Source organism: Myodes glareolus, chromosome 22 (assembly GCF_982192425.1).
Source record: "Myodes glareolus chromosome 22, mMyoGla1.1, whole genome shotgun sequence".
Classification (NCBI taxonomy): Eukaryota; Metazoa; Chordata; class Mammalia; order Rodentia; family Cricetidae; genus Myodes; species Myodes glareolus.
This window is the reverse complement of record NC_142047.1, coordinates 18,608,098-18,631,370: the sequence shown is the minus strand read 5'-3', so window position 1 is coordinate 18,631,370 and position 23,273 is coordinate 18,608,098. Positions and strand designations below refer to the sequence as shown.

Here is a 23,273-nt window from a genome sequence, read left to right as displayed (position 1 = left end):
ATGCCGACTACCTGGCTATTTTCTGAAAAGCTAGCATTAACGACTGCTCACTTTTGGTGGCGATGATGTTTAAAAATTATGCTTTCTTTGTTAAAATGAAAGTGCCCACTGCTTGAAATCAACTCCAGTGGAAGGAAGGATGACAAGCAAGGACAAGGCCTGACACAAAGCAGACATGGAGGGGACCCTAAGATGTTCTCTGTTCCCATCTAAGACAATGGTTGAGATAAATGCATCCCTCCATTTCTTCTTGCCTGGCTGGAAAGTCAGTTCCAATCCTTAGCAGTGGTTCCTGCCTTTAAAGAAAAACAATACAAAACCCAGAGAAGCATCCTAAAAATGGCCAATTCATAGGAGTGTCCCTGGAAAGCACAACTGACCCCACTAGTAAGAATCAAATGTCGCCCAATGGTGGTGGCAGCACATGCCTTTAATCTCAATGCTCAGAGGCAGAGACAGACAGATCTCTGAGTTTAAGGCCTGCCTGGTCTACAGAGCAAGTTCCAGGACAGGCTCTAAAGCTCCAGAGAAACCCTGTCTCGAAAAACAAAAACAAAATCAAATGTCTCTGGTTTTGGAACGTGATTCAACCCATTTTAAGTCTTGTAGTTTGAGAAAATTATTGCTAAGATCTGAGTCTCGCTTTATCTGAAGCGTGTGTGTCAGCTAGCTTTCATATGCTAACGAACTGCACCAAAATGCAAGAGTTTATTTAGCCCACTTTACCCAGGTTGTCTGTGGAAGTATTACTTCTCAGTGGAGCCTGGGGTTCTAGGCAACAGCTGCTCTGGGAAATGCGCCCCTCAGCGTCCTCTGGGGTCCAGCAGGTTAGCTGCCTCTCTCCAAAGTGACAGCCCAGATACAGCAGGAGAAAGGAAGCACAGGGCGCCCTGGAAGGCCCTGCCACTGTGCAGTTCCAATTGTTAAACACCGGCCTAATCCAGCACGGGGGCATTCTGACCTAAGAGAAGGTACACACGCGTGTGGAGTGCGGCAAAGCTGGCTCCCAAGTTCAGCGGCCATGAGGGACAATACTCCTCTCCTTCCTCCTTGCTTTACACTGAGAATTACTTCGTTATACTTCTCAACTAAGTAAATAAATAAGTAGAAAGGCCTGGCTGTGCCTCCTCAGGGAAGACTCTGGGGTCTCTAAGTGGGCATGTCTTGGGCTAGGTCAGTGAAATAGTAAGGATAGTTTGTTACCAATTGCCCTCTTTGATGCAAACAGCTGCCGAGGGTGGTATTTGGAGGTGAGAAAATGTGTGGTCTTCCTGGATCCATCAGTTTCCTGCTTCTGAGCACAGTATTGACCCCCGCAAACCAAAGGAAACAAACGGATTTGATTAGCAAATGCTTTCATCTGCGTTCTGATTGAAGTCTCTGAGGCTTCCCTATTTTAGAAAATCCCGTTTTAAAGCACAGCACATCAGGTAACTGAAAAATCATCCTGTCCCATCAGTTGCTCTGCCTCTCCCACAGCCAGGACATTCATCCACATCCCCACCAGCCTGGCAAAGTCCAGAGCCACATGGGCCAGCGCCAGCCTGGGAGGTTCTCCTGCTGTTTCTGACCCTTTATATGAATCACTCCATCCCCATAAACTAAATGCATAGGACAGTCCTTAGGGTATCCAGACCCAGACATCCTCCATGGCGGAGTTGCCTTCTCCTTATCAGTGACCCTGATACGCAAAGCCCAGCTCTCCTTGGCAGAAGCAGCTGAGCCAGGTTGTAGGCAAGGGGGCGACCCTTTGGCCATCTGAGAACTCTGACCAGTTGGCACATTGCTGTCTCCAAATGAGCCGGCAGGAAGTGGGGTTTCCTAAAACTGGGTTTTAAAGCACTTAGAACAGGAAACCATTCCCCATGCATGTTAGATCTCTCTAATGACTGACTAACTAGAAACAGGCTATCTTAATACTCCGCCCCGAGCCATTACAAATGGCTTTCTTTCCAGACTTCATTAGAATATTTACTGCGATTTGGATGGAAGACTTTTGACACTGCAGTCATAAAATTTACAGAGGGGGACTTTTCTTCTTTCTCTCTTTTCAGTCTAAGAAGAGACTTTGGAAGAAGGGGGGGGAGGACTCCTACCTTCCCCAGCCACCAATCTTGTTCTTTAGTCTTCATGTCTCATGACCTCTAGTTAAGAAAATAAATAGCCCCGTGGTCCGCCAATAAATTGTCTTCGGAGAAGAACAATGGCATCTCTCCTTAGCCAACTCTCGCCTCTCAGATGTATGGGACAAGAAAGAGAAAAAGTTCCCGATCTGAACACTTCCTCCCTGGGTCTTCCCGACCTTGTGAAGGGAGCACCACCATCATCCCCATTTCAGCTTTAATAAGATGAAGGCTGCAAATCTTCAGAAGCCACACAGCTAGTGATGGCAGAGCAAAGACTAGGGTCACAGTGTCTCTCCGATACCACTCCTCAGATATTTGTTACATTGTCACGCATGCCCATCTCGAGGAGAGCTCATCTACACTGGCAGGGGTTGCCATCTGAAAATGAAACCTGGACCCACTTTTCCTTGCTCTGCACCTCAGGGACCGACTGCTGTTGTGCTCTTGACTGCATTCCTTTTTTTTCTCCTTGCAAGGACCAAACACCTGATAGGAAGTAACTTTGAGGAAGGAAGGATTTCTTTGGCTCACAGTTTGAGGGGATACAGTAGATCAAAGCAGGAAAAGGTTACTGGTGGAAACACGGGGCAGCTGGTCACCCAGTGCCTGCAATTAGGAGGCAGAATATGAGGAATGCTGACCCGAGCTCGCTTCATCCTTCCTTTTTTTAAAACTTAGTCTCCTAGCCCCTGGAACGGACTATCTTCATTCAAGGGAGTGCTTTCCTTCCTCAGTTAAATCATTCTGGTAAAACCTTCACAGGGAGACCTAGAGGTGTGTTTCCTGGGTGATTTTAAAGCCAATCAGATTGATAAGGAAGAGGAACCATCACAGTGACCTCTGGTCTAATGGGAGTCACAGGCTGGAGAGACGGTTCAGCAGTTAAGAGCACCTGCTGTTCTTGCAAACCTAGGTTTGGTTCCCAGCATCCACCTCGCTGCTCACAACATCTGTAACTTGAGTTCCAGAGAATCAGCTATCCTCTTCTGTCCTCCACAGGCAACCCGTACACGTACAGACATATGTACAGGCAAAATACTCATACACACAAAATAACAAAATAAGATAGTTTAAAAAGAAAGGAGACACTACGGGATGGGGCAAGGCTCCGTTTGCTACAGCACTCAGTTGTACTTTGATGGCTCTGCGTGCTGACTGCAGCCTTGAGGAAATCAGCCACATGAACGAATAGAGTGCTGTGGAAAGAGAAGAAACAGACACCACACGGGGGGCATGGGGAGAGGCAAGGACTTTGATTCAGGATGGGATCAGGGAAGGATTGTAACATGGGATATCTGAGTGAGCTCTGAACAAAGTTAGTAAAGGAGATTCATGTGAGAACATTCTAGAACAAAGAAGCATAAAGCACCAGAGCTGCACGGTGTGTCTGAAGAACAGAAGAAGCTCATGTCCCTCTGAATTGCACTCAGAATCCTGGGTTCCCCAGGTACTATGTCTGTACTAGAAAGCTGCATATCTCCATGGCAACACATCCCATCCCAAGATGGAAGGAGAATGGTTCACTCAGTAGGCTTCACAGACTACCTAATCTCTTAGGATGCTCTAGGAATGCAGAACCAAGAGAATGACGATCATTTCTAAAACACAGGGTACGTTCTCTTAGCAAGCCATAAAGAGTATGTGTGCTATCATGTTTCCCCCTTTTTTTGCCTTGATTCCTAGGAAGCTCGATGTTAAATTTAATATTCAATTAAAACAACAAAGTTAGCCTTCAAGGCTTTGAGTATTTTTAATGCTTAATTGTGAATCTGCTTTTCATTGCATGCAGCCTCTAGTGCTTTTGGAATGGTGTATAAATAACACATGTACATAAAATCATGTATGCCAAGCATAGAAGGAGGTTGATCTGCCTAAAAAAATAACATTTAGAATCAGCTCATTGTATGCTCCAGATAGGCATTGTTTACTATTCCATGTCCTGGAGCAACCACATGACCAGATTGCATCAGGAGAGGAGGAAGAAATACTTTTGTAGACCAATATCCTAATGTTCCCTTTGGTGGTTTGAATGAGAATGAACCCATATATTTGAATGCTCAGTTCATAGTTGATGGAACTCTTTGGGAAGGATTAGGGGGTGTGACCTTGTTGGAGGAGGAGTGTCACTGGGGGTGGGCTTTGAGGTTTCAACAATCCACATCATTTTCAGTTGTTCTTTCTTTCTGCCCCTCATTTGTGGACCACAAATAAGCTCTCAGCTACTGCTTCAGATGGAAACACTCAGCTGGTGCTTCAGCACCATGCCTGCCTTTCAGCTGCCATGCTTCCTGCCCAGATGGACATAGACTCTAACCCTCTGCAACCATGAACTTCAGAACTAAACCCTTTTTTAAAAAAGTAAGTTCCCTTGGTCATGGTGATCTGTCACAGCAATAGAAACATAACAAAGACATCCTCTTACCCCAACACCAAGCACCACGTACCTTATGTCCTCTCTTTTCACATGAACACTGGGCTTGGCTACATGGCATGCCTGAGTCAATGAGCCATTAGTAAGTTGCATGCAGAAACTTGATCTGTAATCCTGTATCTTGCCACCTTGAAATGTTGCTGCCACTGTGTGAACCAGCCAGGTTCACATTTATTGAAGATGACGGATGGGTAGGGAGGTCCAAATCCTGGAACTGGTCTTCTGCTCGATAAAGCTGTGTGAATGAGCCTATTGAAATGGCAGAGTCTGTAAGCAGCTACCATGGTTTGAATGAGAGCGTCCCTCAGAGACTGAGATATTTAAATCTTGCTTCAAGTTGGTGGCGCTGTTTGAAGAGGTTTGGAAAGTGCAACCTTAATAGAGGAAGTATGTCCCTGTGGTGACATTCTTAAAGCCTCCAATACTTTCCATGTCATTGTCTCTGTTTTGGGGATGCCAGCTCCCAGCTTTCTGTTCCTGCCACCATGCCTGCTGTCTGCGGCTATCCCTCCCTGCCATGGTGGCCTCTTATCTCTCTGGAATAAAACGTCAAAGTGAACTCTTTCTTACTTAAGTTTCCCTTGTTCTGCTATCTTATCACAAAAACAGAAAAAGATGGATACAGCAATCCATGAAGTCTTTGGAATTAATAAGACCTTGTTCTGTCTTGTACCTATGTTTCTGAGTGCTTATTATGGGGCAACAGACAGATGATATACTGGTCCATACATACAACATCTCTTTCAGCATCAAAGGTCTGTAGAACTGATACCACCTGGGTCCATTAAGTCTGAAGTCTTGAAGTTTTCATTAATTCATTAATGACTTTCATTAAGTCATTAAGTCTGAAGTTTTCAAACAGCAAGGCTTCCTGATAGGCTTAGCTTGCCTCCAACAATGCATTCCAACAAAGGCTCCATCTTTCTGAAAACCTACCTACTGCACAGAACATACTTCTCTCAACCCAGGAGCTGCACTGCTAAATAGATTTTAAAAAAAGAAAGCATGGCAAATGTTAAGCGCCAAATAATTTAGACTGCGTGTGATTGGCAGAACAGACGGAGATCTGAAAAATCAGAAAAGGACAGTTGAGGAATATCCTAGTGTGACACAGTGTATTTCCCTGAAAGCAAAATACATATCAAGTGCATGCCCACATAAAAGACAAAATCATTTCACCCTACGAAGTATTGCGATGTCAACTACTAGGAGGGAAACCTCACGTCAGTGAGCAGTTCTCCTCACACCAACTCCACAGGGGATGAGGTGCGTGGAAGTCACAAGAACAGGCTCATGATATCTTTGATGGATATTCAGAGATGTTAATAGTCACTTATTGAACTGTTGGTAGCTTGAAGTCAGCCATAATAGAATTTAGACCAGATTAATAGGCGTGTGTTAGCAGCCAGCTACTGGGCTTGGGCGTTTCTGCCGACCTGATGATTTCTTTTCTTTCATTCTCTTTTTTTTTAAAGACTGTGTTTAGCAAACCATTGAGAATGGGAATAGTTTATACAATTCTCCACACATATATTTAAGATTTACTCTGGCAATGTCTAGAAAATGGAGTCAACTAGATAGAATATATCACTCCAGTGAGAAAAAAAAACATAAATAAAACAAATAGCAAACAATTGTATCTGTTTGTTTCAGTCTATGTTTTTCAAATCCTCTGAACTCAGCCTTGCCCTGCTTTATCATCAAAAATGAAAATGAAGAGAAAACCTTTCGATTTCAAAACTGAAGACAAAAACTCCTCCACCTCTAAAATAATAAAAGATACTCACATATTGCTATGTTAGCATGGTGGGCATGGAGTTTGCCCCCTCAGAGCACCAGTGATGACATTTCAAGGAGCCTTTAGGAGACAGGGTCTCGTGGGAAAAGGTTAGGTGCTGTGTGTGCGTGGCCATCTCCCAGAAGTGAGCAGACCTTATAGGAGGGGATAGCTCCCGTGAGAACACTACTGTGAGTCACGGCAAGTGCATTAGACACTTGTCATGCTGTTGAGACTTGCTAGTCCCTATAATAATGAATGAAATAAACCTCATTTCTTTTTAAGGGGTCCATCCTCAGATATTTGGTTCTGGCGACAACCAGGAAGTGGGCAGGGCAGTCACCCTCTGTCTCAGCTTCCAGACGACACTGCTGAGACGTGAAGCATTGAGTGGCTTGACCGAGGTCACACGGATGGCACCTAGCAGAAGAAGCGCCTACGTGCTTCTTACCACAAGGTTTTACTATGACATTGTGACAGATGCGGAGAGTGATCTTAAATCACACAGGCCCACCAACCCCTCATATTTCACTCACGATTTCATCAGTGGCACCTGTTTTACTTTAGTTAGAAGTAGAGAGTGCATAATAAAACTAGAAAGTCGGGTACGTAGATGTGAACATGAGAGGCACACAAGGAATCCAAAACCAGTGACCACAGAAAGCTAAAGACAAGGAGTCACTCAAAGACAAAGACTTGACCTGCCCCTTGTCCACTTCCCAGCTACTTGCTGGCCAGAGGCATGTTCTCAATGTGTGTTTCCCAAAGGAGTGAGAGATGAGAGGGAAGAAGGGGTGGGGGAGCATGAAGAAAGGACAGAAGTGAAGTAGGAAGGGGAAAGAAGAGAAAAATTCATCAGGAAAGCAAACAAGCAGCCAAGACCACAGCACTACACGGTCCTCCCGTGGTCTGGGGCACCCAACTACCTCCAAGTATGTCCCAGGGATAAAAGATGACACAAACAATAAAGATGACCAATCACGTTTTTAAGGGAAATGATTTATGGGGCAGAATTATGATTTTTCAAACGGCAATAGTAATAGAAAGTGCAATTCAACCCAGCTGATATTTAGGCGGCTCAATATGAACCATATAGAAAATTCATTTTCCTAGAACAGTTCATTCCCAAATCACAGGGAGTCGCTACCATCAATTGTAAATGTGTTTCCATTCAAAGGACTCCTGTCATGGAGTTCATAATGAATGGGCCTTTCCAGGGTCTGTCTACACAGTCACATCAAATGTTAGCCATTTTCTCTCTCTTTAAAAAAAAAAGCAAACTCACCTTGAGAGTTAAATTGAGTTTTGGGTTGAGGGCTTGGTTTCTTGTTGTTGCTATTGCTGTGTGCACTGTTCTCAAATCTCCTCTCTCCACACCTGCTAGAACTTGAATGAAACTCCACTGTGGGTAGACTGGGGGATAAACATCTCTCCAGTCTTTACTAAAGTCAAGTAATCCAGAGGGGAGAGCCAGAGCCGTCAAGAGCCTAGCAGGCCCAGCTCATTCTCCCCACGGATTATTTTCTAAGGTCTCGCCTCACTCCACCTACATCTCAGCATCTCCATCACTGTGGAGGAATAATGCAAGTGCCCCTTTTGAAATGCTTCTGTAAGTGACAGTACTTACTGCCATGCTTGGCTTTCAAGTAAAGAAAACTGTCATTACAGAACACAGCCCAAAACACATCTCAGAAGGTTCTATGAGACTGCCCTTTCTCTTCCGGTCTGGGTTCTCGGTCTCTGAATACGGAATGCAGCCTAGACCAAGATCTCCAGTTAAGACACAGTTGCTAGTTTCTCAACTCACCTGAAACCCTTGGTCCTCGCTGCAGGTTTAGGATCTACAGTTCCACAGAGTGTTACGGCTATTCATGAAGGAGCTTCCTGAAGTTTAGATTGTGAGCTTCGTGGCTCACTGATAATAATAGGGTGGGACTGTTATGCAATCTGAATCCCAGAACTGACGGTATTCTTCTTCTAGGGGAGAGGATTTCAAATCTTAATGGAATTTTCTCTGGGTTATTTTGATCCAGAACAGAGTAAGCACTGACTAGGATGTTCCCATTTTGTTTGTTTGGTTTTGGTTTTGGTTGTTGTTTATTGTTTTGTGTTTGTTTGTTTCCACCAGAAATGTTTGAATCCCCTCCCTGGTATTCTTTAGAATAAACACCAAATAAACAAACCAGCTTCCTAAATCCAATAACCCAATTAATCCAGGTCCATGCTAGAAACACCCAGGATGCATTGTCTTCTGGCCTAATGGTTGCTGGAGCACCATGACTATGGCTCTTCACTGAGCAAACTCCACTGAGCAAACAAATCACAGATGTTGCTCCACGGGAAACAGAAGCTCTCCTCCACAGGCCCTCTGTTTGAAGTCGGACACTCGGATTTACAGGTGAGATACTGAATATGCGCTATAGTAGCTCCCTCAACTTTCAGGCTTGGCCCTACAATCCAGCTAACTCTGTGTTCTCCTTTCAAAACCAGGCAAGCTCAAATGTTCCACTTGCCTTTGCTCTGTCCTTGCCTTTCTCACAGATAATGTGATCTGTGGAGCCACAAAGGGAAGAAGGAACATTGATTTCAAAGCAACCCTCCCACCTCTGTAGGCTCCCCAGCTGTGCTCAGTATGGCTGTCATGGAGTCTGACCATTACTACACACTACCACTATCTTCTTTCGGGTCCCTGATTGGGCAAAATAAGCTCACAACATCCTCCATGCATTCCAGCCAACGCCAGGTTCTGTGGGCTTCTCGTTTCTATCCTTTCAAGATTTTGTCACAAATTCATGAGCTTCCAAATCAAGCATTCTCCTCCTACCTTAAGCTTTCTCCAGGATTCACAACCTAAAACAGCTTGCTGACAAGAGAGATGAGTGGCTTGTCTTCGCACTCTTCTTTCTATGATAGAAAAGCTACAGTACCTTGTTTGTTCCCAAGCTTGGCTTTGAAAATCAGCCTGGTCCCTTTGTTGGCAAAAAGGAAATTGCAGGGGCTTCCCTTTCCTGAAACATTTGCTCTTCAGTGTTCCTGGGCCTTCTCATCTCCTGCGTCCCAGTCTTGAAACATCTTGCTGAAAGTTCTTTCTTCTTAATGGTTTTTGAGAATAAACTAACTTTAGCTCCTTACATCTCAAGGCATTGAGCATCTCTGTGCTCCTAATTACCTTTTTTCAGGTGAGTCATCCTAATTTTGTAACGTGTGATATTTTGAACAATAATGCCTCCCCCGGGCCCATATGCTTGAATACTTGGTCCTCAGATTGTAGAACTGTTTGGGAAGGATTAGGGGGTGTGGTCTTGTTGGAGGGGGTGTATCACTGGGGGCAGGCTTTGAAGTTTCAAAAGTCCACACCATTGCTATTTAGCTCTCTCGTCCTTGTGCTTGCTGATTAAGATGTGAGCTCTGAGCTACTGTTACAGGTCTATGTCTGCCTGCCTGCTGTCATGCTCCCCATCACGATGGCTATGGGCTCTAAGCCTCTAAAACTGTAAGCCCCATAGATTCATTCTGCTATACATTGCCAGGTCATGTGTCTGATCACAGTGATAGAAAAGTAACTAGGCACCACATGAGCAGATAGTTGCCTCAAGGACCAAGACCAAGGAAGTATCTTCTTCTTGTGACAATTCCGACTTCTCAAACAATCAGCGTATAGCATTAACAAGGCAAGCTAATCATTCCTCACCAAAAATCTGTCACACACACACAAAATGGCTCAAACCTTGGAACTTTCTGACCACTGACATGATGTCACAAGGGAAAGATCTTAGCCGCTAATCTCATGGGACAGGTGGCCATCAGGCCGCAGGTACCCTTCCAGGCATATCTACGAGGAATGATGAAGCATTAGTGGCCTGGTCTCTTTCTAAGACATCTCATTACTCATATGTGTGCAAATATTTCAGACCTGGAGGTCTGAAGCCCTTCTTTTCTGAAGCATATTGAATGAAGAAGGCTTGGTTTGTAATGGACAATCCATACTTGTTAAAGCAGACTTCTGTTGTGAAGGCTTTCGTGGATTTTCCATATCCTCGTGGAAGCACTGAAGTAAAGAATGGTAGAAGGAAAAACCACCTTAAGAGCAACGAATTCTAGGAAAGAGATTGAGCAAGCCTTGGAGTTAAGGTTCCGTTAAATCTCCAGAACTGGAAACACTCTATTGCAAATTTTAAATTATTTTAAACCCTTACTATATTTTTCTAAAATGTTATTGAAAGAAACAGTTTCCGACATGGTAAGCATAGTCACCCTGGGGATAGAAAAAGGTGGCCAGCTCAAGCCAAAGGGCAGGAGAAAAGAGGGGACACAGAGGGACAGAGAAACACGCGATGCTTGATGACCCAGTTATAGGGCACCACACAGATGCCTGTGCACAGAGACACGGACTTAGTAGGAACCTTGTTTTTTTTTTGTTACTTGCCTCAAGTTAAATTCCAGGTAATTGGTCGGAGGGATTAAAATCCCTGGGACTTTAATGGCCTCACACCTGCCTTCCTATAAAGCGACAACCTATCCCTGCTCTGGAGCTTTTAAAGGCTCTCCAATTGTGATTTACAGACACAGCCAATTAGGTGACAAAGGGGGCAAGATTTTGGGAGTCCTTCCGGGGATAACCATTGCCTGTCCACCGGCACAATTTCTGGATACAAAAGGAGTTTAGCTGAGTTCCGACTGGAAGACACAGGCAGCTCAGAAAGTTCTAAGTCATCGCATCTCCCGTTTCTTCCCCCAGTCTCCTCTGTATCCGGTTTCTTCTCTGGGACATGTTTCTGCCCACTGAGAATTACACCAACAAGCTACAGGGTCAAATGAGATCACTGACTATATCTAAAGCTGGAAAGAAGTATGACCCCAAATGGCAGCCACATTTGTTGGAAGTAAAACAGATTTAGAGAGCCGCAGATACTAATCTGTCCTCTCTACAGTGGTGGTAACTGCCTCTCTTGCCAACCTCTGGCCTTTGTACTTTGCTGGTCATTCAGACATTAGCCTAAGACATGATTTAACCCCAGTGACCTTATATCCGTTAAAGCGGGGGGGGAGGGGCGGGCGAGAAATGGCTTTCTATAAAGACCCCCTAAGTTTCTTACAGGACAGAATACTAAAATTAATAAGTGATAGAAATGCCCCTGGTCAGTGTAGAAAGCAGTCAGATGTGCATCTGGAGAAGAAACTGCATGGAAACACAGTTGGCTCCTGATGGAAGAATTCATGAGCAGAGGGGACCTGCCCCTGGGAGCACATGGACTGAGCCGCTTCTCCTGTGAGAGATAGGGAGATCCACATTTTACAGACTGTGTGTTCTGTTTCTTTCTCTTGGACAGTTCCACAGCACGGTTCACTTCCCAATGATTCTGAGAGGAAAGAACAAGAACTCCAAACGGGGACAAAAATGCCGTGTTGGGTCGTGATTCCTGTCGAGCGCTGAGGTTAAATAACCACGGAGGATTATAAATCAGACACACACATTCTGAGGGGTTTTGCTCACTTTTGAATCAATATTTTTAAAGAACATAGGAAATAGAGATGATGACTATAGAAGTGCTCATTAGGTTTTCCTTTTCAGTCACTAGGAGTCAGAGCTAAAAAAAATAGTTTATATAATATCAGATTTGTGAGTTTAACTGAATATATTAATATTCATATCAGAGGTTTTAGAAGCTTTCAAAACACCTTCAAGATGTGGTAACTTGAAAGCTGATTCATTAATATGCTCATTTGGCAGCTTCAGATTTTTATAAGAAATTAAGTATTGGATGCTTTATTTCAGAACATGACCCTGAAACATGGCAAACAAAACGACGCTGAGTTTAATGCAAACAACTAGCAGCAAGCTTCAAGCTGCACGGTCTTCATAGGTCCCGTAGAAAACCCGCATCCCTTCAGAATGCATCTCCCATGCTGTTGACTAGAAGCAAAATATCATTATGTGTGTTTGTGTGTGTGTGTGTGTGTGTGTGTGTGTGTAGATACAAGATACACATATATAGATATAGATATTAGATCAGCAAAGATATTTATAGAGGTCAATTATCTTTCTGTGGTTGTTTTGTTTTCTTATGGAAAAAAATGAAAACTTAGTATTGGTTACAGTTAAGCTGACTTCAAGATTATATGCCCCAGAAGAATTTTGAAGATTAACATAAAAAACATAGATCTTTTACACTCTTTTCAAAAATGGCCTGGGAAAAGAAAATAAACCCAGGTGATGTGCTGATCCAATTTCCTCTCTCCATTGAAAACTATCGAAAATTATACTATAGAGAAAACAGTTCTCCATAAAAAGAATTTTGAACAAATTTGAGCATTTGCTAGCAGTAGAAAACAAGAACCCATGTGATGCAGTTCCTGAATGTTCCCTGGCCTTGGGGCACTTGGGGGTAGACAGAGAGAGCCTGCATCTGGCTCAGAACCACTAGCACCAGTGGGCATTTCCCAAAACCCGATACAGATAATTCTTCCAAATGCATACAAGTCCCCAGAGGAAAAACAAAACCACAAGACGTGGGGCTTTCCAGAGAGGAGGCTTGGATTCCAAAGCTGGTTTGGGACAGACAGGCTTGGCCGAGACACTTCATTAAGCGGCAGTTTCTCCAAGGGTGAAGCGGAGGTGGATGGTTAGCATCCTCAGTCCATTTATAAGGATTCATTCAGATAATTTGTGGGAAAATTTAAAGGAATCCGTGTATAAAGTAAAGAACTCAGTCAATGCCGTTAACTAGCAGAGTGAAAACACCACAAATATGAAAGGTGGCCAGCGTATTTGATGAAGCTCCAGACTCTGCCTTCAGAGCTTTTGAAACCTGCTACAGGTAAGTAGTTCACATAAGACTGTGGACAGGAGCCGGACTAGAGTCCATAGATGGATCGAGGGACTTGATTTGAGTCCACGGATGGACTGAGGACTGGACTAGAGTCCATGGAGTCCACGAATGGACTGAGGACTGGACTAGTGTCCACGGATGGACCGAGGAGATGGACTAGAGTCCATGGATAACTGAGGAGATGGACTAGCATTCATAGATGGACTGAGGAGCTGGGCTAGTGTCCATGGATGGACTGAGGGGTTGGGCTAGAGTCCACGGGTGGACTGAGGAGCTGGGCTAGAGTCCACGGATGGACTGAGGAGCTGGACTAGCATCCATGGATGGACTGAGGAGATGGACTAGCATCCATGGATGGACTGAGGAGATGGACTAGCATCCACGGATGGACTGAGGAGATGGACTAGCATCCACGGATGGACTGAGGAGATGGACTAGCATCCACGGATAGACTGAGGAGATGGACTAGCGTCCACGGATGGACTGAGGAGATGGACTAGCATCCACGGATGGACTGAGGAGATGGACTAGCGTCCACGGATGGACTGAGGAGATGGACTAGCGTCCACGGATGGACTGAGGAGATGGACTAGCGTCCACGGATGGACTGAGGAGATGGACTAGCGTCCACGGATGGACTGAGGAGATGGACTAGCGTCCACGGATGGACTGAGGAGATGGACTAGCGTCCACGGATGGACTGAGGAGATGGACTAGCGTCCACGGATGGACTGAGGAGATGGACTAGCGTCCACGGATGGACTGAGGAGATGGACTAGCGTCCACGGATGGACTGAGGAGATGGACTAGCGTCCACGGATGGACTGAGGAGATGGACTAGCGTCCACGGATGGACTGAGGAGATGGACTAGCGTCCACGGATGGACTGAGGAGATGGACTAGCGTCCACGGATGGACTGAGGAGATGGACTAGCGTCCACGGATGGACTGAGGAGATGGACTAGCGTCCACGGATGGACTGAGGAGATGGACTAGCGTCCACAGATGGACTGAGGAGATGGACTAGCGTCCACGGATGGACTGAGGAGATGGACTAGCATCCACGGATGGACTGAGGAGATGGACTAGTGTCCACGGATGGACCGAGGACCTGGACTAGTGTCCACAGATGAACTGAGGAAGATTGATTTGCAATGAGAGTGGATGTTAGAAGGCAGCTGAGCTGAGGTTCTTTGAAGCCAGATAGTTGGAGGCTCATTCACCATTTCTACCCACCATTAACTGCACAGCCTTGAGTGCTGGATATGCCATTTGTACAGCCAGTTAGCTCATAAAGCACAGTCACTAAAGCTGTGTTGAAGATCTGCCCTGACGTCCTAATGAGACTGCACAGAATGTGTTCCGATGTAGCACCTGGGGAGGGGGGTCCTACAGAGAAGGGGGTCTGATAGTGAAGCATGCCGCCAAGGGGGAAAGGTGTCCACGCTGATAAGAGGGACACTTTAGGGAACATAGCAATAAAATTAATGCCTGAGTGGAAATGGAGCCAAATCAGGAAGAAAGAGGTGAAGATGAGCCAGAACATTAAGAGAAAAACACCTAGAACACCCAATGGACCAGCAGCCTGGTTTACATGCCTTGAAGATTACAGAAGAATACTAAGAAAAAACAGTTCTGTGGGCCCAGTAACCAAACCCAGATCCTGCGACAGTGAGGAGCAGCTCTCAGCTCCTGATCCCCCCAATACCTCTACCAGCTGAACGTTTTGCAGGTGAGACCTAATCGGCCATTGCTTACAGCCTCTCAAATGGAAAGATTATGATTAGACAAGCAACTGAGAGATACCAGACCTTTCCTTTAAGTGCCCCTCCGCCCGCCACAAAATTCAATACATGATCCAACTTTTTCAGCCATAGAAACGCTTTAAAATTTGACTCAATTTTCTCTTAAAATGTAAACAAGACAGACTGGGCTGGCATTTAATTAATTATATTTATGAAAGTAACTTAATCCTCTGGGAAAAAAACCTTAAATAAATTATTATCAAACCACGGGGGACTCCATGGGGGAACATATTTTTAGGATATTAAAGGGATACCCTTGGTAAGAATCTGGGTAATACGATGAATTTATATTTATCCAAACATCACAAATAATGCTTTTAATTTTCACATACAATATTTCATTTAAGCCTTGATTTGTTGGTCATGTTAATAAATTTCGATAATCATTAACATATACATCAAACCACTTAAAACACGCATTCCTTATAGGCCAAATATAAAGTTAGATAATCTGAGGTTCAATATTGTTCTCAATTGTCAAAAATCAGAGGGTGGGCATTGACTTAAGCTTTGGTTGACGGCCCCATGCTGGAAATGTCAGATGATGTCTTTTTTAAATCATAATACTTAGAAATGGTATTATATTTTTTTAAATTAAGCTAGTGATATTCTAGCTCACTGACGATTTTCTGATCTGGAACAGCAGCGTGTACTGATTGCGCTTTTGTTAGCTTGACACAAGCCAGAGTCATCTGGGAAGAGGGGACTTCAAATGGAGAAAGCGCCTCCACCAAGAGGGGCATTTTCTTGCTTGATAATTGGTGTGAAAGGCTCAGCTCACCATGGGTGGTGCTGTCCCTGGGCAGATGCGGTAAATGAGAAACCAAAGTGAGCAATCCAGGAGGAGAAAGCCAGTAATTGTGCCCCCTCCATGGTCTCTGCTTTTTTCCTACCTGCTTGAGTTCCGGCCTTGACTTCCCTGATGGTGAACTATAACCCGGAAGCCAAATCAACCCTTTCCCTCCACCGGTTTGCTTTTGGTCATGATGTTCATCACAGCAACAGGAAAACAAACGAAGACAGACAGAATGGAATAAAAATAATCTTTTTTATATAAATTATAACATCCCAAGTTTCCAATTACTTTCAGTTCTCTTATTACAGTTGATTTAACAACTCATATATGATTGATTGTTAATCTCTGGGCAAGACTGAGACTTAAGGTGTGAGAAAGAGCTGAGCTTTGGTGCTGGAGAGAAGTCGGTGGTGAAGAGGGCAGGTTGCTCTCCCAGAATAGCTTAGTTCAGTCCCTTGCACCCACCCTGGGATGTGCACAACTGACTAAAAGTCCAGCTCCAGGGGACTCAATGCCTCGTCTTTCTACCATGGGCACTACATTCACATGCTGTTTACAAACACACACACACACAGACACAGACACACACACACATGCAAACACCCACACACACTCACACACTTAGATTTTTTTTTTAATGTTTGAAAGAGTTTGAGATTTGTATGACATCTCTAAACTAACGGTCAATAAAAATGCAACACTACTTCAGATTTATAATTCCCTTAGTACATAATAAATCAGGCCCATGTGCTTCACTTCCTTGAGTGACAGTGGTCACGTGGGATGAGAGAAGTGGGGATGAGAGGGGAGACCACTCCTCGGGGGCCATGAGTACACTCCACATAAGAGGATGCTGGGATCATGGCTTCAACCCTGGCAGGTTTGAGCACATGCTTCCTTAATCAGCATTGATGAACCCACTGGGAAAACGGCAAATCAGAGTCATCTCAGAAACAGAATCCAGACCAAGGGCTCAACACAGACTGTCAACTGGGGGCTTTGCTCTTTGCTTCTTTTTAAGGAAGTTCTCTGTACAGGAGTGCCACCCAGCAATAGGAAGGTTTGGGTGAAGGCGAAAGAATGGCATGGTTCACTGACCACCCGTCCCTCAATTATAAGCAATTTTAACCTTACCTCAAACCTATCATTACGGGATTACTGCAAACTCAAGGTAGAGGTTGCCAATTTTTGAAGCCAGCGTGTACTGATTTCTGATAGTAACTGACCGGACACAAAAGGTAAACCTCCAAATGTTGGGGGCCTGTTGCTCGATTGTGTCCAAGCAGGTCTCATGATGGTTCTTCGCCTAGAAGTTTCGGGAAAGAAACATGAGGGTGCAAATGAAAGCTGTTCTCTCTTTCAAAATCTGTTGCCGAAAACATCCATTTGTGTTATAAAAATAAAGTCAGCCATTACAGAGAGACACTGGCAGGCAGCTCCCTATATTTAATGAATCCTGAAAACATTGTCCCCACTCCAAGTCAGTGATTACATTCTTGCCTTGCTACTCCCTTGTTCAGAGCCCGGCCCTGGTAGGGTTTTTTTTTTTCCTTTGCCCTTTGCCCTACTGCAGAAGAAACACACATTGTTTGATATTTTCCCATAACTGAGGTTTGTTCTAAATACTGTAGAGGAACCCCTCCCCGAAGTTGCTAGAATACCCTAGAGAGCCACTCACAGTCCCTTTGTTTTATTCAGATTTGGAGGGTAGATCTAGGAGGCTTTCATGCTTAAGATACTGGAGCCTGATGACCCCATCATAAGCTAAGGACGTCACATGTCAAGATGCTTCCCACATACCGACCCACCTGCCACACAGCGGGGCTCTGCCACAGTTCCTCCCCTTGATCGCCTGGCCGATGCAGCTTCCACTTGCGTCACAACCCAGAATCCCAAGAAAACATGGCACATGTCACGCTAGCCTGGTTAAAAGCAAATATAAATTTAAAATTCAGAATCCAGTTTCTACTTCGTACAAGGGTAAAGTCATCGATTCCTGAAAGAAGTCATCTTAAGTGGAGGTGCATCTGTCACTCAGTCTAACACCGCTTCCCTTTTCATGCCAAACAGACAAGGAAATTGCCGCTCACGGGGTTTTAAAAATGTGTCGAAACTACAAACCCCAACGCAAGGGAACCGAGATTCCATTAGCTCTGGACTTCCCTCCCCAGGATTGTACTGAGGGATCTCTAGAGCAGGAGGAACAGGAGGGAAGAGGAAGGGTGGAAAGGAAGGGAGCAGGAAGGGGAGGAGGGAGAAAGGAAGGGAGGGAGAAAGGGAGGGAGGGAGGGAGGGAGGGAAGGAGGGAGGGAAGGAGGGAGGGAAGGAGGGAGGGAGGGAAGGAGGGAGGGAGGGAAGGAGGGAGGGAGGGAAGGAGGGAACACTCACCCAGATACTTGAAGGTGTCACACCCCAGCCCACTTTGGTCTGCACTGTAGCTTATAGCCCATTTGTCAACCTTGTAGTTCAAAGGCAAACATGTTAGACAAGAGGCTCATGGGAAACTCAAGCACACCTTCAAGAAAGCAGCTAAAGTCTGTCCGGTCAGCAGGGCACAGTCCAAGGACCTCCCTAGAATACCTGAAGTCTTCTGCCTCAAACAGCGTGAATAGGCTGCGTGGGGGCGACCCCTGGCATCTCTCCCAAGTGTGAAAGCAGAAGCAACTGGAAACAGGGTGGAGGAAGGGTAAAGCTTTTGTTATTAATATTTTTTTTCTCCTTCCAAAGGGTCAAAAGCCAACAATTTGACACTTGTAAAAGTGTCAGCCCTAAGGGGGAAGGCTCCCTGGCAGCCGTGATAGCCCACTCAGCCTGGACCAGACGAGGGGATTCAACACCATGCTTTCTTCTCCCCTACAGTCTCTGTTGCTCGTGGCAGATTTAATGGTGTGATTTACAGCGCTGAGAGACCTTTGTCAGGGCCAGTAAAATGACAAACAATAAATACACGGAGCAGTATGTTAACAGCCTCCACACAAAGCCTTGTCAGTTACAGCTTGATCGCGATACATTTTAATTTTGTCTTTCATAAAAATCTTGGCATGTATGCCTCATTTGAACACAGGCTTCCAAGTCAAGTGTGTCATCCAAGCATGTAGTTTATCACCCTCTATATTTTCTGTCCTTTTCATTTAATGTCATTCCTATGGCAACAGACATCGCCCTGGAAATCATTTTCAAAACAGCTTATTTGTTGAAAAGGACTGGGTGAGGCTAAAATATGTGTTTGGCTGGGAAGGATGTCAGAGTGTGAATATGGCTGAGTTACATTAATCATATTCTTTGAGGACTTTGTGTAATCAGATACTTGAGGGAGGCGTGTTATGGGGTGGGAGCTGACATCCCCACCCCTCCCCCAGCTTTTTTATGGTTTTGCATTTCATAAGGATAAAAATAGGAAGAGCATGTTTGCAGTTCATGTCTTGTGAAAGGATCTGCACTTGACTTTAGCGTGTCGTCTGTCTGTCTGTCTGTCTGTCTGTCTGTGGGGTAGCCCAAGACTGCAGCTCTGCTACTGAACTACTGTTACTCAGAAGCTGTGCTGCGAATCCAGAGTCAACCTTTACCCTCTAATGCATCTCTAATGACCATGGCACTGAGCACACAGAGATGGACTCACAAAGCCTCTCGCCCCACCGGAGCTTGCATTCTGGTGGGAAGACAGACCTTAAATAATTTGGGTTCTGTCAAAACATAGTCTGAGATGGAGGTTCTTTTCAAAGGCGAGTAATTGAAAACTCAATAAACAAGTCCTACAGGGGCGTATGAGGAGGGGTGGCCAACAGAGTCACGATGGGGAAGTAGTTAACTAAGCTGAGCTAACTCTGGCCTCCATCCCATCCCTACAGGAGCTGTGGGTGTGGCTGGCTCCATTGAGCTGAGCCAGCTTGGGACCTTGACTGAGGCAAGGCTGCAGTCCTCACAGGTCAGTCCGTCATCAGTTACAAACTCCCTCCAGGCCGCTATATGGTATCATGGTCTCCTAGGAACCTCTGGACTAGATGGCTCCCCTGGACCATAAGTGATTCTTGGAGCATTCACTGTCAAACATCGCAGCAATTGGGGAATGGAAAAATCAGCCAAGGAAGGAGACAGCTTGGTCACAGCCTAGAACTTCCACTGCACACGTAAACACATATTACGGTTTAAGACAAGCATGACAACGGGAGGGAAATAAAAGAGGATAATTAACAGCAGGCATCAGGGAACACTTCTCTGCAGTCTGACCTGAGACCTGACTGGCAAACAGAAGCCACCAAAGTAAAGAGGCTTAGAAAAAAAATTTTGAAGGCAAATGCAATGAGGCAGATGACTGATGGGTGAGGGCTTTTGCTATGTTTTCACTTTAAAGTTATGGGTTTAGGATATTTGAGGAACAGAGAAAACGCCCCAAGTGGCTGAAGTGTCCCGCTCCATGAGTGGGGCAGGTACAAGGTGTAGTTAAAGAGGCAGGCAGGGTTCCAATTTTATCTCTTGGTGATCCGTGAGAAGGTTTAGATTTTATCCTAAAGTGAGCAGAAAACCTAACAAGGGTGGTATAGTTTAAGGGGAAATGCCACCCACAGGCACAGCTGGAGCACTTGTTCTCCAGCTGATGATGGGTTTGGGGAGGCAGTGGGACCTGCAAGAGGAGGGAAATAGCTGGTTGATGTAGCTTACTAGGAACAAGACTTTAAAAGTTGTAACCCTGCCTGCTTCCCTTAGAGCTCTCCCAGCTTCCTGATGTAACGCACCAGACAGCCAGCTCCCATTGTCATGGCTGCCCACACCTTCCTCACCATGGTGAAGGACCAGAGTAAATCCTCCCTCCCTTGAGTTGTTCCATCAGATGCTTTGTCCCAGCAAAGAGGAAAGTAGCTAAAAGAAACTTAGTACAGAAGTTCATGTGTTCTAATCTAGAAATCAAAAAAGCAGGCCACCTGGCATTAGACTGCATATCTGAGACCCAAGAGAAGACAGCTGTTATCAAATGGAGACATTCAAAATGGGGGCAGTACATTCATACAGCTGTGGGATATTAGTTAAAGATGTGTTGCATTCATTTATGCTGTGGAATATTTGTTTAATGATGCAAAGATGTGTTGCATTCTTTTATGGTATATTTGCTTAACTGTGTAAAGCTGTGTTGTATAGCCTGCCTAAAACACCTGATTGGTCTAAGAAAGAGCTGTCACAGCCAATAGCTAGGCAGGAAAGAGAAATAGGTGGGACTGGCAGGCAGAGAGAATGTGTAGAAGGAGAAATGTAGGGAAGAGCAAGAAGCGAGAAAAGGAAAAGTGATGGGGAACCTCAACCAATCACATTTTGCTTAGGGTGTGTCCCCTGGGGCCACACAAAACAAATAAAAGATCAAAGTGTGCTTGCTGCTTCCTCTTTGCTCCCTGTGTTTTCGGATTGCTGGAACCCTGATTTTGTAAGTTTTCTTTTCTTCTATTTATTAAAGTTGCATCTTTTATATTAAGTTAGTCTGGTTAATTTTTAACTACCAATTGACCACACCCCTTCAATTGGCCCCCAACGTGGGGCACCACTCTGTAAAAGGAACGGCAGACTGCTTCCCACCGTCCGCCCGGCTAGCTTAACCCAAAATAATTACATGGAAATTGTATTCTTTTAAACACTGCCTGGCCCATTGTCTTCAGCCTCTTATTAACTAACTCTCATATATTAATTAACCCATTTTTAATAATCTGTGTAGCACCATGAGGTGGTGACTTACCGGGAGGATTTTAACCCACATCTAGCTTGGGCAGGAGAAGCATGGCGACTGCCTGACTCTGCTTTCTTTCTCCCAACATTCTGTTCTGTCTACTCCACCCACCTATGTTCTGACCTATCAGGCCAAGCAGTTTCTTTATTAATTAACCAATGAAAGCAACAGAAATACAGAAGGTCCATCTACATCAGAAAAGGAAAACAATAGGATGCCAAGCGCCAGCCACATAGCCAGCCATGGAGTAATAAGGAAAGAAAGATATACAGAATAAAGTACAGAATAAAGAAAGGTTAAAAAGCCCACAGGCAAAATGTAGTTAAAAAGAAATGGGATAATTAAAGTTAGAAAAGCTGGCTAGAAACAAGCCAAGTTGAGGCCAGGCATTCATAAGTAAGGATAAGTTTCAGGGTATTTATTTGGAAGTTTGGTGGAAGACCCCTAAAGAGTCAACAAACCAACTACATATACATGCGAATATCATCTGTACGTCCCATGAGTTCTTGGCATGAGACAATATCATATTTCACAGTGACTCTGAAACACCTTCTACAGCCAGGTTGACTGCAGTCCTGATTTCAAGCCTTTGGACCATGTATTTTTCCTAGACTACTTCAGGGCCACATTTTTTCCAAATTGAGAAACCATTCTGCGTGGTAGAACAAGCTTTACGGAGCCTTGTTACCCAGATGTGGTCCATAGAGCATACACATGACCTAACCAGGTATTTTAGAACAGCAGAGCCACAGGCCAGGTTCCAGGTCTGTTGCAAACATATCTGCATTTTAACCAGTATTAAATATGGTTGATTAGCTCTGTTGCTGAGCACTGTTTCTACAGAAAGCTCTCTACTGAGGTCCAATCATTCATTTAATAACAAGAATTACAAAATCATTTGCATACAACCACTGTGTATGTGCTTCTTCTTCTTCTTCTTCTTCTTCTTCTTCTTCTTCTTCTTCTTTTTTTTCTTTTTCAGGTTGAACTTCGTAATTAGAAGAGAGAGGATTGTGTAATTCTTCTCACAGCACTGCAGTTTATATAGACACTAGGCAGGTGCTTGGGATAATAAGAGAGATTCTAAATACAAAGAGACTTAGAGAAGGAAGGAGGGGGTGCTACTGCTATGGCATTCACAGATATCAGTAGGAGCCCAAGTTTATCTTCAACTACTATTTCTGGGAGACAGATTTTCTGGAATGAAGGAATCCAAAAATCTGTGGTTTCAGAAAAGCAAGAAAAACTCTAGAAAAATCATCAAAAGGAGCTAGCTCCTTCAAAAATCTAAAAGTCAATCCTGAGTTCCAGGAATACCATTCCAAAAGCAAGTGATTAGTTCTACAAGATGCTAATAGGTATGATATCTACGGAGATACTCTGATCAAATGAACAGCATTAAATACAGTTAAACAAGGTGTTCTTCTATAGGGTCTTCCAGAGCTGGTAACAATGCTAAGTATTCAGTAGGGTCTAGAAGGTAGTTTTCCAGAAATTTGACTGTCCACAGATCATTTTGGGGTAGTGCTGTAGAGATGTTTGGGGTATTTTATGCATCTAAGTCCCAAGAAATATCCCTTGGGAATCAGTAGGTAGGTCTGACTGGACAGTTGCACACACCAGAAGCAGGGGCTCAAGAAAGTTACCTAGTAGAATGTCCTAGAAGCTTGCACAGTTGAATAAAGTATAGTAGGAAGTAAGATAGGAGTCTGTTGGAGTCTCCGAAGATTGAACAGGGTAATTTAGAAGAAAGATTTCTTAAGCAAGTTACACAGAGGACAAGCCATAAAAGAATGAT

General features: G+C 44.5%; 1 long non-coding RNA gene across 1 annotated transcript in view; it reads left to right on the top strand.

The window, feature by feature from the left end:
* LOC125395410 (uncharacterized) overlaps positions 1–23,273 on the top strand; it is a 31,167-nt gene that overhangs the window by 904 nt on the left and 6,990 nt on the right. The window contains exon 2 of the long non-coding RNA XR_007230548.3: positions 19,614–19,690. This is a non-coding gene — a long non-coding RNA (uncharacterized LOC125395410). The remainder of the gene's footprint in view (positions 1–19,613; positions 19,691–23,273) is intronic.